General features: G+C 40.9%; 1 protein-coding gene across 1 annotated transcript in view; it reads right to left on the minus strand.

Annotated features, from left to right (window-relative positions):
- Positions 1-17,351, minus strand: part of NUAK1 (NUAK family kinase 1) — a 128,862-nt gene that overhangs the window by 23,681 nt on the left and 87,830 nt on the right. The window lies entirely within an intron of this gene.

A 17,351-nucleotide genomic window follows, 5' to 3' on the forward strand; every position in this document is an offset into this window, starting at 1 on the left:
TGTCATATGCTCTTTTTTTGATGATATCGGGAGAAATCAATGGGGAAATAAGGGAAATAAGTGTCTGTTTACCAGATTTTTAAAAATTATTGTTATGATTACAAAGGACCATTAAATACCTTCTATCAATTTGTGCGTCATTCTTTCACAATTAATTTTATACATCAAACACCTTTTTTAGGCGTTAGGCTCGTAGCAGCCGTTTGTATTGACTTTGACATTTTTTATTATTTTTTTGTGTTTGTTTATTAATTTTATTTTTCCATTATTTTTAAACATTGGGCGCCTCATAAGGTCATAAAAGACTCTTGGGGGACACATTTGAATATTTAAATGTTTTTATTTTCATCCTATTTCCCTTGTAGCTGGTACTGATATATGAGCCCCAGGGAACTGCAGCCTCCTCCCTGCATGGCAGAGCTGTTTGGGTCTCATAAGACCCAGCGATCACTTGCTCATTGAGTATGGAGAAGGAAGCCCAGTCAGCGCTTCCTCTTAAGACACACACGGCACTACTTTAGTCCCTTCTCTACCGGGACTCTGGCTGCCTCTGACAGCCAGATCCAGCGCTTAGGCAGCTACACAATCGCATATAGCTGCGCTACACTGCAGAGTAGCAGTCGGATCCCCTGGACATTTATAGTCTATGGGTGGCTTGCAAGAAATTAAAGATTTCATCAACGATAAAAAAAATTTCTCGCTCCACATAAACCTACAAGCAGATGGCTTAGATTAAAGGCACTTCCCAAATTAGTAATAAATTGAAACAGAACAAGAAAGTAAACGCCAAAAAAGTAAAACTAAATCATCTTTATTAACAAGAAAATAATCTAAAATAGCATAATAATACAAGCCTGTCTGTGCCCACACTTTAGCTCAATCTTACAATATTTTACCTAATTTGCTCCATGTGAAAGGTCCTTAACTACAGTTACTAATTTTATTTCTATTATTATGATACAAGATGCAGAGAAAAGTAACACAAAAGTTTAAAACACGGTGGCTCAGTGGTTAGCACTTCTCCAGTGCTGGGATCTTGGGTTCTTATCTTGTAGATTGTGAGCCCTCGCGGGCAGGGTCCTCTCTCCTCCTGTACCAGTTGTGACTTGTATTGTTTAAGATTATTGTACTTGTTTTTATTATGTATACCCCTCCTCACATGGAAAGCGCCATGGAATAAATGGCGCCATAATAATAAATAATAAATAAAATATCTAGGACAACATCTGTAAGGAGTTTGTACTGATAGGGAATCTAGAATGTGAGCCCCAATGGGGACAGCAATGATAATGTATGTAAAGCGCTGCAGAATATAATGGTGCTATACAAGCAATGCCTAATACTACGCTGTTTATAAAACTGAATAGCAAATATGACTTCCTAAGTAAGTTTTACTCACTACTGTAAGAAAGCTTAAAGGTGCAGGAAGCAATACAATGTAATCATGTCTGGACCATATGTGTAAAATGTTGCTACTATGTCACTGTTACTAACGCACTAATACCCTAGTGCAAAATATCTCACCTATGTGTGTGAGAAATATATACAAACCATCATTTCATTTCTCTTACATCTACAATAAAAGCCTGCATACAATGTGGTCTGGACCTGGTCTTAGGTAAAAAAAAAAGTCCCTTTCTATTTTATTAAAAATGAAAAAATAAATGCCCAACTGATGAGTTTAAACACTTCTGAAATTAGAAAGCAAAAATGTTGTTATTGCCTGACATGTCAAGCGATTTTTGCTAAAAATGAAAATTGCCAATTTTTTTTTATCTATGTATATGTGCTATTATTGAAGTGAAGGGGGAGAAAATCACAATCAGGATCTCAACATTGTCCATGTATAGTACTGGTCTCTGTCAGCCCAAAATGCTCAGTACACCAGTGCCATGGTCAAGCAATTCAGGGCACCTTCCCAACAACTTATTTTCCATCTATTTGCTTCCTACCAAGTCAGTGCAGTTAATAAATGAAGAGGGCGGTAAGGATAGATGCAAACAAGTAGATGGGAATGGGCACTGAACTGTTTGGTCACGCTAAGGATGCCTCAAGTGCCTGTGCATAGTTTGAACAGTCATTTGTTGCTGACATACTCCTCTTTAAAGGGTTTGCTCCCATTTAATTAAATTTTTTTTTTTTTTACTTTTATAAAAAAACAAAACAAAAACAAACTGGGTTGTATTCACTTTCCCCAGGTCCATCGGCAAGTCTCTGCCACTTTAAATTCTACCCCCGGAAGAAGGCACGTAGCCAAAACGCGCGTTGGGGTGGGTGGCATCGTGGTCCCGCAGGTAACTCACCATTCACTATTCTTTTTGGTCATGAGCTTCTATTTGTATGTCATTTATTGACACGTTTGTATGAGGTTATATGGTGCTTGCTGCATCCTTTACAATTGATTTTGGCACAATGCACTAGCACTTTCAAGTTGACCATTTACTCAATATGTTTCTATTATTGCCTGCCGGGTACTATTTTGCCACCTTTTGGTGAGTTTCTTGTCACTTCCCTGTTTTCTCTAATTGATGACTACTATTTTATGCTTTGATCTAATAAAATTTGTTACTTTTATACCAATCTGGTTCCTTTGGTGCTCTTTTCTCTTCTTTGGTTGCACTTTAAATTCAGGTAGCTGGCCTTGGCTGTAGTCCTCATGTCACCTTGAAAGATTGGCAGCCATTTAATGAGCTCAGCGGCTTTAGGGGGGGGGGGTTCCCATGTAGACAGAATGCCCCGTTTATAGTTGCCAAGCTCACTTGATTGGCAGCTGTGCTGTTGACATGATGTACACGCAGCAACCAATGCAAGACACAGGGAAGAGCGGAGGAGACTTGCCGGTGGTCCCAAGGAAAGTGAGCACAGTGGGTTTTTTGCCTTTTTTATAGCATATTGCAGCAAGAGGACACATTTAATTGAAAGAGAACAACCCCTTTAATGACTGACTGCTATAATTTACCATGTACAAAACACATACGGCAACATCTGCATGAAATATCCCTGTTCTCCCTGTGATTGTGTGAATATTCTCCAAGTACTAGAGCTTTTTCCCACAGGCTTCTGGTCTAGTCTGTTAGAGATAGTGGCAGAGACTAATGTCAACCTCTGTAAAGCGCTATGGAATATGCTGCCACTATATAAGCAGAAGGTAATGCACTTGCTATTTATATGCATACAGCATTTGCAGCATGCAGTAATGCAATCTTCAAGATCAGCCAACCATGACTCATTGCACAATCTTAGGTGTAGAGATGTGATCTTTCAAGTTCCAATTTTCCCTCCTCGCCCCATTATTTGTCTTGGACTGCATGCCAAAATCTGTTTCACGCTCCCACCCTTGTGGGACCAGCCAAGAAGATCTGATAAAGAAAGGAAGCAGAGGCATGTGGTGTACCCTGCCCTGAAGGCCCAGCTCATCCTCTACTCATTCCCAACTGTGTAATCCTCATTATAGCAAAGACTTCTAAAACCAGAAGGAGCTGTCTCTGGAAGGATTACTTGATCCATAAAGTTCTCCAAAATTGAGCACATTTGGGTTTTTTTTTTACAGCCGGGATAATGAGTTTCACAGGCGTATGTCTTCTAATTTTGTTTGTTATTGGTAAGGTTCCAGCAAAGAACATGGTTTTTCTCAGCAAAACGCTGGACATTGCATAAAGTATGGTAAATCACAGTACTATATTTAGTACATTATTACCAGGTCAAGACACCTTTCCAATAAAATATTCATTACGGCGTCGAAAGAAATTGCATGATCCAAAGAACTATTTATAAAATTATGGTCGGAAGGAATGTCAGCCAGTTTTCTTTCATAAGTTTACAATCTACAGTCAATGGTAAAATGTTTAGAAAGAACCGCACATAATAAGTTCCTTTTTGAGCTGCTTTATGTGTCCAAATGGAAACTTCTGTAATACAATGCTCATGTTTTTTTTCCATGTATTTTATTATGGACAACAATGTGGCTTTGCAGATAACAGATTATGCTTTATGTTCCACATGTTTTAATCATAAGCACACACATAAGCTAAGGCAGTGCATATTCTGAGCCAGGGTTCACAAATGCAATGCTTTCATTTTCCATGTTCTAACAGGAAAAGAAAATAAAGTTAATAAAAAGAAAATAAGTGGAACGCCGTGCTCGCAATAAAAACACCACTACGAACAAAAAAGCAAGACTGCTACAAGAGCAGCATACCATTGTATGGCAACCATAAGCTAGAACTACTGTAGAAAGAGGGTCTGTTCTCCTGATCATTTTCTCATAAAATGGCAGAAAGGCCTTTAGGATGTTTCCTCTGTAACATTAAAATTCCAATCAACTGGTCTTTACATAGAGGCTCCTGCATACGGCTGTATAAGGGTGGGTTCACACCATGTAGACGATGGGCAATAGTGTGCTGTGAGGCAAAACAGCAATTGCAGCAAGTACGGGGAAAGTAATTCACATTGCTGCTCCTCCGCACCACATCAACCTATTCTAACTGCTTTATGTTGTAATTAGCTTTAATCACGCTGTCATAAAAAAAAACGTGTGGTCACATGCTCCTCCATCGGCACCAATGTTATGGACAGAAGCACTGGTCTATTGATGAATAGTGATGAGCGAATATACTCGTTACTCGAGATTTCCCAAGCACGCTCGGGTGTCCTACGAGTATTTTTTAGTGCTCGGAGACTTAGTTTTTAGCGCCGCAGCTGAATGATTTACATCTGTTAGCCAGCATAAGTACATGTGGGGGTTGCCTGGTTGCTAGCTGGCTAAGAGATGTAAATCATTCAGCTGCGGCGAAGAAAACTAAATCTCCGAGCACTAAAAAATACTCGGAGGACCCCCGAGCATGGTCGGGAAATCTCGAGTAATGAGTATATTCGCTCATCACTATTGATGAGGAAAGCTAAATTAATAATAGAGATGTGATAGACAATTGTAGCTTCCATTTTTGTGGGTACAGTTTTGGGAAGACCCTAGAGGAAGTGTGACTGTGCCCCAGTGCACATGGCCTATAAAGACTTGGTTGGGTGAGTTTGGTGTGGAAGTACTTGACTGGTCCACACAAAGCATTGACCTCAACTCCATCAAATTCCTAGAATTGAGATTGCAAGCTAGGCCTTCTACTCCAACATCAGGGTCTGACCTCGCAAATGCTATTCTGAGTGAATGAGCAACAATTCTCACAGGCACTCCAAAATCTTGTAGAAAGCCTTCCCAGAAGACTAGCTGTTTTTTCTACATAGATGGCTCAAACTCCATATTATTACATATAGATTGGATTTGTGCTATCATACAATCCCATGTACCTGTCATGTGTAGATGCCCCACTATTTTTTATCCATAAGCATGACCTGGTCAGGCAGCTCTTTTTCTAATTTCGTAACACTTTGTGTGTCCACTGTTTTCATTGTTAAACACAAAACAAAAAGTTCTTGACTACATTTACGTTCCCATTATGTCATCTAATTTAAGGCTATGCAGTCTAGTTAATGAAAGATATGCTAATATGACATAAAGTATATTAACGACGACGATACAGATGAATTAAAGATGGCAATTATGTCACTTTTTATTAATAGGATATTATTCTGACATAAACACAACCTAAGGGGAAGAGGAAAATACATAAAAAGTAAGAAAATTTAGAAAACAGCCATCACAGATTTTAATGAAAGACGCAATCTTTTGAATCGGGGAAAAAAAAGCCACCAGCTGAGTCTGCAGGACTACTACTTCGATGGCTGTATAAAGAAAGGACTGTGTTTGCTTTGCTACATCTTGGAAAATATGAAGCTAAAGTTATTGTTGGCTTGATGCATGCAGTCCGATAAGGCTGAAGCAAATGCCGTCTGTAGCTGACAATGGAATACCTCAGTCTCTGCTTATTCTTTGGCTTGCTTGTGACCATAAGGGAAAAATTCAGTTTGTTGGTTCAAAGGGACAGCCCAGGTCTTGCAATGAATCTGCGGGAATTCTCCCTATGCTTTCTGTCTCAATGTGAGTAATCTACCTAAATTAGTTCCAGTATGTTGACATTCCTTCCATCTGGTGTCTTTCCATGCGTTGGTATTTTTATTACTATTCTAGCAACCGCAGACAGCAGTACCTTTGCACAGTTACAAAGTGGTTCTTTATTAAAGAGTCGCCAATCAAACAGTACAGGCCTACATGTGTTTAATTTTAACTGTATGGAGCGAAAATAGCCATATAGCCAATAAAACCGGTTAATGCCCCGTTAACTTCTTAAAGTAACAACCGATAAATTGTTCTTGCTGCCTGCGCTTTGTAAAGAACATTGTATGTAAAAAACTACATGTGATGAAAATGGCATGAAAGAAGCCTACATTTGCCTGGTACATCCAGAGGTCAATGTATTATGATAATCACTTTTAGTGATTGCCACCAATTTTTAGACAGCTCAAATCAACTATACTATCTGTTATTTTGACAGATAGCGCTCGTCCACTTGTGAATCTATGGCGCCATGCACACGTCCGATGATTTTTTCACACATGGGTAAAAAAAAAATCACAGGATGCCCATGTTTGATCCAATACGCAAACAAATATGTAGAAGAAATATAACAGAATAACATTGATCCGAGTGCATATAGTGAGAACTGTGAGCGAGCCCTTGTAGTGACTGTTTTACTTGAACCTTATTCATTATTTTATTTGCGCCTTTTAGTTGAATTTTTCTTGGTTTGTCTGTTTTCTTTTCTTCAATATCATGGACGTGGTTTTAGCTACCTGGATGCACTTTACGAAAAAATATTACCAAATTTTTGCTCAATTATACTCTAGCACCCACTTTTCTATTGCACAACTGAAGACTAACGTGAGCCATTTTAAATCTTTTTAAAAGACTTTTACAAAAGATGTAAAACAGCAAAATAGCCAAAAAAATAAGTATCTTTGAAGTTACGCTAAATCAGCAAACATGGTGTGCACATTTTTATTAATTTGGTGCAAACTTTGCCAGTTCTTGGCAAGAGAAAGCAAAAAAAAAAATGACCCGGAAATGATGAATCAGAGCCTCTATTATATATAATACTTATATGTATATATACCTAAAAGGCTTTGAGAATTCTCCAACGTTTTGTGCAATGTGAGGCTGCACAAAAAATTAGCAATGCTTTGACATCTTCACGCCACTCTTACCCAGCAACAATTTAGAGTGGGGTGATGCGTGGTTACCCCCACTCAGCAAAGTGGCGGCAATTGATAAGCCACAAATCTTACTCCATTAGGGAGTGGACTAAGAATTGTATACGCCTCTTAATGAATCAGGAGCCTCGTACTCCTCCTGCTCCCTCCTCAAGACAGGTGAAAACGCTAATCTTGATGACTCGGACCCATAGTCTTCAGAAGTAAATATATGATGCTAATGGTTATGCAACTATTTTTCTTTTATAGCTATCACACTCTGTGCAGGCTGTAATGAAAATCTGCTTTCAACAATGTTCTCTTCAACTGTTATTTTAGAAAGTCTCCTTTCTGGACTGTTCACAGAAGTGTAGAATAATTATGTAAGGAAATCCAAGATAGGTGGAATGTAACAGAGGGATTAAGTTCTTGATTTAAAGCCAGTATGGTCTATGAGATGACAAGGTTCAGGGTGCTATCAACGGAAAACAATGAGAAGTTTAGCACTCTGACGTCACTGCTCAGCCAGACAGGAAATTAATTAGAAGCACAGTCTAATTGAGAGGTAAAATGAAGCCGGATTTATTATCCTGCTTCTATGTTAAGAGTCCGCTGATCATTTCATTATTTGTTTTTCAGCTCATTTTCTTCCTCACGTAAGGTCACCTCATTCCAGAATACTCGGTGGGAATATACAATGGTTCTCATAATTTGTAAAACCAGTCAAACACTTTTTATAACATGGAAGGAGGAAAAAAAAAGGAACGTGTGACCTAAAAATGAGATACACATTTTTTTTTTATAATTCCTTATGTATAAAAGAGAAATTGTGCAAAAAACAAATTGAGAAGACACTGAAGGCCACCACTTTTCCGTATTCATTAGATATCACTAACTAGATGATGGAAAATGACAGTATGAAAGATTAAATGACTTGTCCCGACCATTGCGTCAGCTACACCTTGTATTCAGGCCATGTGCAAACATTCGGTATTCGGTCAGTTTGTGGTCAGTATCTGTACGCCAAAACCAGGAGTGGAAAGGTCAGATGGAAGTATAATTGAAACACATCACCACTTCAGTATTTTTCACCCACTCCTGGTTTTGGCTTACAAATACTGATATAAAGTACTGAACGTGTGAACGCGGCCTACAGGTGAGCTACCAACATGGAGGGATTGTTAATCACTAGCTTTGTGCAATGACCAGATTATAGTTTATAGAGGTGAGGGGGTAAGAGTCAATATTAACAGGACATCCCTTTTGGTGATGGTCAACAACACCACACTCCTTAAAGAGAATCTGTCACCTTATTTTTCGCATATAAACTGCGGCCACCGGCATCAGAGGCTTATCTATAGCATTCTGTAATGCTGTAGATAAGCCCCTGATGTAACCTGAAAGAGGAGAAAAACAGGTTAGATTATACTCACCCAGGGGCGGTCCGGTGCAGTCCAGGTCCGATGGTCTTCGCAGGTCCGGGTCCGGCGCCTCCTATCTTCATATGATGACGTCCTCTTCCTTGCTTCTGTTGTGGCTCCGGCGCAGGCGTACTTTATCTACCCTGTTGACGGCAGAGCAAAGTACTGCAGTGCGCAGGCGCCAGGAAAGGTCAGAGAGGCTGATAATGCTGATGCATTATGGGGTTTATATCAGAGCACATAGCAATACAACACAGGGTGAAATCTAGGAATCAAGATGGAGGATGAAAAGGAGATAGAAGAAACTGAACTGCATGGAACTCCTAAAGAGCGTTTTGTTTTTCAGCTATAGGAAACCAGGGGTTTATGCGACCCAGCTGAGAACAGTATAATGTAGGGGCAGAGACCCTGATTCCAGCAATGTATCAGTTACGGGGCTGTGTGTTGTATTTTTTTATAAAATCACTGTTTTATCTGCTGCAGAGCTACTAATTATCTGAATGCGGAGCTCTGTACAACCGACGCCGCTCCCGTCCAGTGGCACCATCTTGTGCCAGTGATTTCTGACTGTAAGCAAACACCGTGTGCACTGCTATATTCTGGTGCAGAGACTAGGTTCCCAAACCATCCAGTAATTAATATAAAAGTCTCGCACTCAACTTAAATCTTATTGATTGATAGATTTAAGGCCCCTTCACATTAAGCGACGCTGCAGCGATACCGACAACGATCCGGATCGCTGCAGCGTCGCTGTTTGGTCGCTGGAGAGCTGTCACACAGACCGCTCTCCAGCGACCAACGATGCCGGTAACCAGGGTAAACATCGGGTAACTAAGCGCAGGGCCGCGCTTAGTAACCCGATGTTTACCCTGGTTACCATGCTAAAAGTAAAAAAAAACAAACACTAGATACTTACCTACCGCTGTCTGTCCTCCAGCGCTGCGCTCTGCTTCTCTGCTCTCCTCCTGTACTGTCTGTGAGCCGGAAAGCAGAGCGGTGACGTCACCGCTCTGCTTTCCGGCTCACAGCCAGTACAGGAGGAGTGCAGAGCACAGCGCTGGAGGACAGACAGCGGTAGGTAAGTATCTAGTGTTTGTTTTTTTTTACTTTTAGCATGGTAACCAGGGTAAACATCGGGTTACTAAGCGCGGCCCGGCGCTTAGTTACCCGATGTTTACCCTGGTTACCAGTGAAGACATCGCTGGATCGGTGTCACACACGCCGATCCAGCGATGTCAGCGGGAGTCCAGCGACAAAATAAAGTTCTGGACTTTATTCAGCGACCAACGATCTCCCAGCAGGGGCCTGATCGTTGGTCGCTGTCACACATAACGATTTCATTAACGATATCGTTGCTACGTCACAAATAGCAACGATATCGTTAACGATATCGTTATGTGTGAAGGTACCTTTATTGGTACAAAGGTAGCACTGGAAACGTTTCAGCCCTTATCGAGCTTTCATCAGTCACTACAATATTTCAAAGAAAAGGATATACAGTGGGGCAAAAAAGTATTTAGTCAGTCAGCAATAGTGCAAGTTCCACCACTTAAAAAGATGAGAGGCGTCTGTAATTTACATCATAGGTAGACCTCAACTATGGGAGACAAACTGAGAAAAAAAAATCCAGAAAATCACATTGTCTGTTTTTTTAACATTTTATTTGCATATTATGGTGGAAAATAAGTATTTGGTCAGAAACAAAATTTCATCTCAATACTTTGTAATATATCCTTTGTTGGCAATGACAGAGGTCAAACGTTTTCTGTAAGTCTTCACAAGGTTGCCACACACTGTTGTTGGTATGTTGGCCCATTCCTCCATGCAGATCTCCTCTAGAGCAGTGATGTTTTTGGCTTTTCGCTTGGCAACACGGACTTTCAACTCCCTCCAAAGGTTTTCTATAGGGTTGAGATCTGGAGACTGGCTAGGCCACTCCAGGACCTTGAAATGCTTCTTACGAAGCCACTCCTTCGTTGCCCTGGCGGTGTGCTTTGGATCATTGTCATGTTGAAAGACCCAGCCACGTTTCATCTTCAATGCCCTTGCTGATGGAAGGAGGTTTGCACTCAAAATCTCACGATACATGGCCCCATTCATTCTTTCATGTACCCGGATCAGTCGTCCTGGCCCCTTTGCAGAGAAATAGCCCCAAAGCATGATGTTTCCACTACCATGCTTTACAGTAGGTATGGTGTTTGATGGATGCAACTCAGTATTCTTTTTCCTCCAAACACGACAAGTTGTGTTTCTACCAAACAGTTCCAGTTTGGTTTCATCAGACCATAGGACATTCTCCCAAAACTCCTCTGGATCATCCAAATGCTCTCTAGCAAACTTCAGACGGGCCCGGACATGTACTGGCTTAAGCAGTGGGACACGTCTGGCACTGCAGGATCTGAGTCCATGGTGGCGTAGTGTGTTACTTATGGTAGGCCTTGTTACATTGGTCCCAGCTCTCTGCAGTTCATTCACTAGGTCCCCCCGCGTGGTTCTGGGATTTTTGCTCACCGTTCTTGTGATCATTCTGACCCCACGGGGTGGGATTTTGCGTGGAGCCCCAGATCGAGGGAGATTATCAGTGGTCTTGTATGTCTTCCATTTTCTAATTATTGCTCCCACTGTTGATTTCTTCACTCCAAGCTGGTTGGCTATTGCAGATTCAGTCTTCCCAGCCTGGTGCAGGGCTACAATTTTGTTTCTGGTGTCCTTTGACAGCTCTTTGGTCTTCACCATAGTGGAGTTTGGAGTCAGACTGTTTGAGGGTGTGCACAGGTGTCTTTTTATACTGATAACAAGTTTAAACAGGTGCCATTACTACAGGTAATGAGTGGAGGAAAGAGGAGACTCTTAAAGAAGACGTTACAGGTCTGTGAGAGCCAGAAATCTTGATTGTTTGTTTCTGACCAAATACTTATTTTCCACCATAATATGCAAATAAAATGTTAAAAAAACAGACAATGTGATTTTCTGGATTTTTTTTTCTCAGTTTGTCTCCCATAGTTGAGGTCTACCTATGATGTAAATTACAGATGCCTCTCATCTTTTTAAGTGGTGGAACTTGCACTATTGCTGACTGACTAAATACTTTTTTGCCCCACTGTATACATAAAATACAGTGTACAAACAAAAAAACAAAAAAAAACATATATATAAGCGCTGCGGAATATGTTAGCGCTATATAAAAATAAAGATTATTAAAGATTATATATGAAAAACCAAAGTATATACAAATTTTCACAAAGTTTCACAATAGCCGAATTTTTAATGATTTTTAATGATTTTTTGAAAAAATTCGGCTATTGTGAAACTTTGTGAAAATTTGTTTATACTTTGGTTTTTCATATATTTGTTTTTTTTGTTTGTACACTGTATTTTATGTATATATCCTTTTCTTTGAAATATTGTAGTGACTGATGAATGCTCGATAACGGCTGAAACGTTTCCAGTGCTACCTTAGTACCAATAAATCTATCAATCAATAAGATTCAAGTTGAGTGCGAGACTTTTATAGTGATTTCTGACTAACCGGAAGACAGAAGTTATGTCACAAGAGTTCAATGCAAGTATATGAGAGCCGTAACAAGGCTCTCACAGAGAAGTTTTGAAAAGAGACCTTCACGCCCCTCCATGAAACATTGGAGCTGCCGGCAGGTCACTTTTAGCCAGAGACTGACCGGAGTGATGTTGGAAAATGATGAAGGCGGCAAGTGAGTATGAGACAGGAAGCAGAGGAATTACATTTAAAGCAATAAATAAACAACGCTGGAGCGGTGCTTTAAGTATCTGGTATGTACATTTGTTATGCTGCTAGAGAAAGGTTCACACTATGAACCGGAAAGTCGTCATATGTATCCAGAAACCATTTTGAAAATTTTGTGCTGCTTGCTATTTTTTCTTATAAATTTTGACAAAAACAAAGGTAATCCTAAAAATATAATAGAAACGATAAGGACAATTTTAACCGCCAGTATATCATGACTTTGGCTTGTTTGACCGAGAATACATTGTCTTTGGTATTCGTAGACTCGACATGTAGTGCAAAGGATTTTCATGAAAGAACCAAGCTTTTCACAGATTAAATTTATACTCTCAGAAGTAAAGATTCTGGCAAGAACAGGCCTAGCTGTTCACTACTATTCAAGATGTTTTAGTCACTTCAAGAGTATTTTCCTCCCAGCTGTACGGAGCAAATTGCCAACTTCTGTCTCGCTGAGCGGATGGAATTTCTCCAGCCTGAGAATGAAGGTCTACTTCTTCCAGTTACTTCTGGAAATAAATGAGCTGTGATTGGGTTACAGAATGCAATTGCAAATATAACTAGCTTTATTCTAAAACTGTTGTTAAAAACCATAACCATGCCACACATATTTACCTAACCATCCAGAAGAATATGGCCATTGGCAGATAGAGGGTATATATTGCAGACCATGGCATCACCACTAAAGCAAGTCATTGACTGCAGCAGTCACAAGGCTGTCCCCATCAGAAAAAAACTGTGTCTTGTAAAAATGAATTGGGAATATGTCTATATACTGCGATACCACTGTGTTTTCATACATAGGAAAAATATCAGAGGTTGTGCTTCTTCGGAGGATAACGATGGCTGTTGCCTGCCATGACATCTCTTATAAGATCTAATTTTTTCCACAAAAATGATCTTTGAGACCCATTTTTTTTATTTCAGTAAGGGTAACAGGAGAAAATGGCCCCCAAAAATTGTTGTGCAATTTCTCCTGAGTATGTCCATACCCCACGTGTGGAAGAAAACCATTGTTTAGGCACATGGCAGGGATTGAAATAGGAGCATCATTTGACTTTTTGTATGAAAAATTGGATTGAATCAAGAGCGGACGCCATGTCACGTTTGGAGAGCCCCTGATGTGCCTAAACAGTGGAAACCCCCCCACAAGTGACCTTATTTTGGAAACCAGACCCCTCATGGAACTTATTTAGATGTGTAGTGAGCACCCTTTACCCCAGGTGTTTCACAGAACTTTATAACATAGAGCTAAAATAAAAGAAGAAAATAAAAAAATAAAAATTTTCTGGTAAAATTGCTGTTTCTAAAAAACCATAAAAAAAAATATGTCCAATATATAAAAATAATTTCTGTGGAAAAGGGAACCTAACGTGAAATATTTTTGGTGACCCATTGTGGTCCTGAAAAAATATTAATAACTAGATGGTAGCCCGACTCTAACGCATCGAACTGCGCTTGTCGCTGATTGTTCGCGGCCGGCCACGTAGTATATAGCACAGCCACGTAGTATATAACAGCCCACGTAGTAAATAGCACAGTCACGTAGTATATTGCACAGCCACGCAGTATATAGCACAGCCATGTAGTATAAAGCACAGCCACGTAGAATATAGCACAGCCCACGGAGTATATAGCACAGTCCACAGAGTATGTAGCACAGCCCAGGGAGTATATAGCACAGCCCACAGAGTATATAGCACAGCCCACGCAGTATATTGCACAGCCCACGTAGTATATTGCACAGCCCACGTAGTATATTGCACAGCCCGCGCAGTACCACGCACGCAGTATATAACACAGGCCACGTAGTGTATAACACAGGCCACGTAGTGTATAATACAGGCCACGTAGTGTATAACACAGGCCACGTAGTATATAGCACAGGCCACGTAGTATATAGCACAGCCACGTAGTATATTACACAGCCCACGTAGTACATTGCACAGCCCACGTAGTATATTGCACAGCCCGCGTGGTATATTGCACAGCCCGCGCAGTACCACGCACGCAGTATATAACACAGGCCACATAGTGTATAACACAGGCCACGTAGTGTATAACACAACCCACGTAGTATATAGCACAGCCACGTAGTATATTGCACAGCCCACGTAGTACATTGCACAGCCCGCGTAGTACATTGCACAGCCCGCGTAGTACATTGCACAGCCCGCGCAGTACATTACACAGCCCGCACAGTATATAGCACAGCCCGCGCAGTATATTGCACAGCCCGCGCAGTATATTGCACAGCCCGTGCAGTATATTGCACAGCCCGCGCAGTATATTGCACAGCCTGCGCAGTATATTGCACAGCCCGCGCAGTATATTGCACAGCCCTCGCAGTACATTGCACAGCCCCCGTAGTACATTGCACAGCCCACGTAGTACATTGCACAGCCCACGTAGTACATTGCACAGCCCACGTAGTGCATTGCACAGCCCACGTAGTATATTGCACAGCCCACGCAGTATATAGCAATGTGGGCACCATATCCCTGTTAATAAAAAGAATTAAAATAAAAAATAGTGATATACTCACCCTCCGTTGGCCCCCGGATCCAAGCGAAACGTTTTCCGATGCTACCCGCGCGCTCCGGTCTCAAGAGTGCATCGCGAGACCGCAGTGCATGGAGCAGTCACCGGGGCGTCGCAAGGATCGGGAAAAGCCTGTTCCTGATCCGGGGGGCCGACAGACGGTAAGTATATAACTATTTTTTTTTATTATTTTTAACATCAGATCTTTTTACTATTGATGCTGCATAGGCAGCATCAATAGTAAAAAGTTGGTCACACAGGGTTAATAGCAGCGTTAACGGAGTGCGTTACACCGCGGTCCGTTAACGCTGCCATTAACCCTGTGTGAGTGCTGACTGGAGGGGATTATGGAGCGGGCACTGACTGCGGGGAGGAAGGAGCAGTCATTTTGCCGCCGGACTGTGCCCTTTGCTGATTGCTCGTAGCTGTTTTGCCACGACCAATCAGCGACTTGGATTTCCATAACAGAGGCCGCGACCAATGAATATTCGTGACACACAGAAAGACAGACAGACAGACGGAAGTGACCCTTAGACAATTATATAGTAGATGTGAAAAATAGCCACGTATTTTTTTTAATATTTTCTCTGCGTAGAAAAAAAGGAACATAAAAATGACATAAAGATTAGGCCTAATGCATCACGAAAAAGGGGGTGAAAAAATTTGTAATGTTCAAACGAGTATTTGAAAGTGCATACACAATGTAACACGAAAATGTGCCTGCTCAGGAATGGGGGAAAATGATCCGGTCATGAACTTCTTAACAGATGAACCTACTGAACTAAGAGCTTGTTCTACTATTTGGCATTACTCACAGTATGTAGTCATAGGCTACGACAATAATTCTACACGAGGACACTGGTCAGTATACATGAAGCAACTATGGTACTTTTTTCACTTGATGTCACTTGTGTGCATGTATAGGTCGTTTTGATATTATGATGTCCGATTTCTAAAAAGGCAAGCTGCAATGCAGATGCTTATCATTGCTGGAATCCTACAGAACCAAAGTGCCATGTTAGCAATAATAAATAATCCATCCGATCCAGTGAGTTTAGCATGTGTGAAATGCCAGTGACTAGCCCCTATGCTTTTAACCCGAGACAATGTGAGGTCAGCGCTTAATTATCTGGCAGCAACTCAATATTTCTCCCTACGGACCTGTCATCAAGAAATAAAATCTTATTTTCTACAATTCTGTATGAATTTGTATTTCAACGGTCTATTCAGCTGATTCTGGTTTTCCTCCAGAGTGAAAGGAAATCCCCATTAGGTGTTTCTACTTGGCTTGGCGCACTTGGCAAGTGCTGCCCCTGGATTAGGGTGTGTGCAGTACTTCAATCATCATTTTTCAAGAGACCATTGTGCGCACTGCTCGCTTCTACACTTCCCTTTTTTTGTGTCTATGACGCTTTTCTGTGACTTCAGTGACTGAAGTGACCTCCTTTGCCTGACCCTTATAAACTTGGCTTCTTGTCACACAATACACAACACACCCCTGTCACCTCTTCTTGGCTGCTGCTTTCCTGAGCTGGTATGGGCTAGCCTCATATAAACTATCAGGAACCTTCTGGATGAATTACTGTGATCCTTTCACTTTCCCATCAGGAGCAGCAAGCTCATTTTTTGGCAGTAACATTTCAGGTTACTTTGGGATAGCTAAGTTCATTTTCTAACTGTAAAATGTATTTCTTGCTGACATAATTTACAGCAGCTTTTATTCACTATCACCCACAAAGCGCTCCATGGCTCAGCACCACCCTACAACTCCTCCCTCGTCTCAGTCTACCACCCTACCAGTGCCCTTTGTTCTGCTACTGACCTGAGGTTATCATCCTCAATAATCAGAACCTCCCACTCCCGTCTCCAAGACTTCTCACGTGCTGCTCCAATTCTTTGGAATGCACTACCCAGGATAACTCGATTAATCCCCAATACCCACAGTTTTAAGCATGCCCTAAAAACGCATTTCTTCAGACTGGCCTACCCCCTCAACACATTTATTTAACTATCTCTGTATTGCCCAATTCAAAATTTTCATCATAACCAGGATTCTTGGATCTTGTTCTCACAAGCTTTATGTATTTAATAGCCCTCTGTGTCTGATTTTTTACACATACTGGTTGGTAACCGATTCATGCAGCATTACATGAACGCCAGCTTTCTTACATTATGGCTGGTCAAAACAATGAAAGCAATTGTTACCATCCACCTTTTGTGTCTCCGATATTTCCTCATAGATTGTAAGCTTGTGAACAGGGCTCTCATTCCTCCTGTATCTGTTGATTTATGTGATTATTGTTATTCTGTAATGTGTTTTATTGTCTGTACAAGTCAATAGTGGTTGGGGATGAAGCCATTTATTGTCAAACTACTGTGTTTTCCTTGGATATCTTTTTGTATCCCTTTCCTGTTTTATACAGTTCAACTACCTTTTCCCATAGATCCATTGACAATTCTTTTGCTTTCCCCATGACTCACAATCCAGA

The sequence above is a fragment of the Ranitomeya imitator genome, chromosome 4 (genome assembly GCF_032444005.1).
Source record: "Ranitomeya imitator isolate aRanImi1 chromosome 4, aRanImi1.pri, whole genome shotgun sequence".
NCBI classification, from domain to species: Eukaryota; Metazoa; Chordata; class Amphibia; order Anura; family Dendrobatidae; genus Ranitomeya; species Ranitomeya imitator.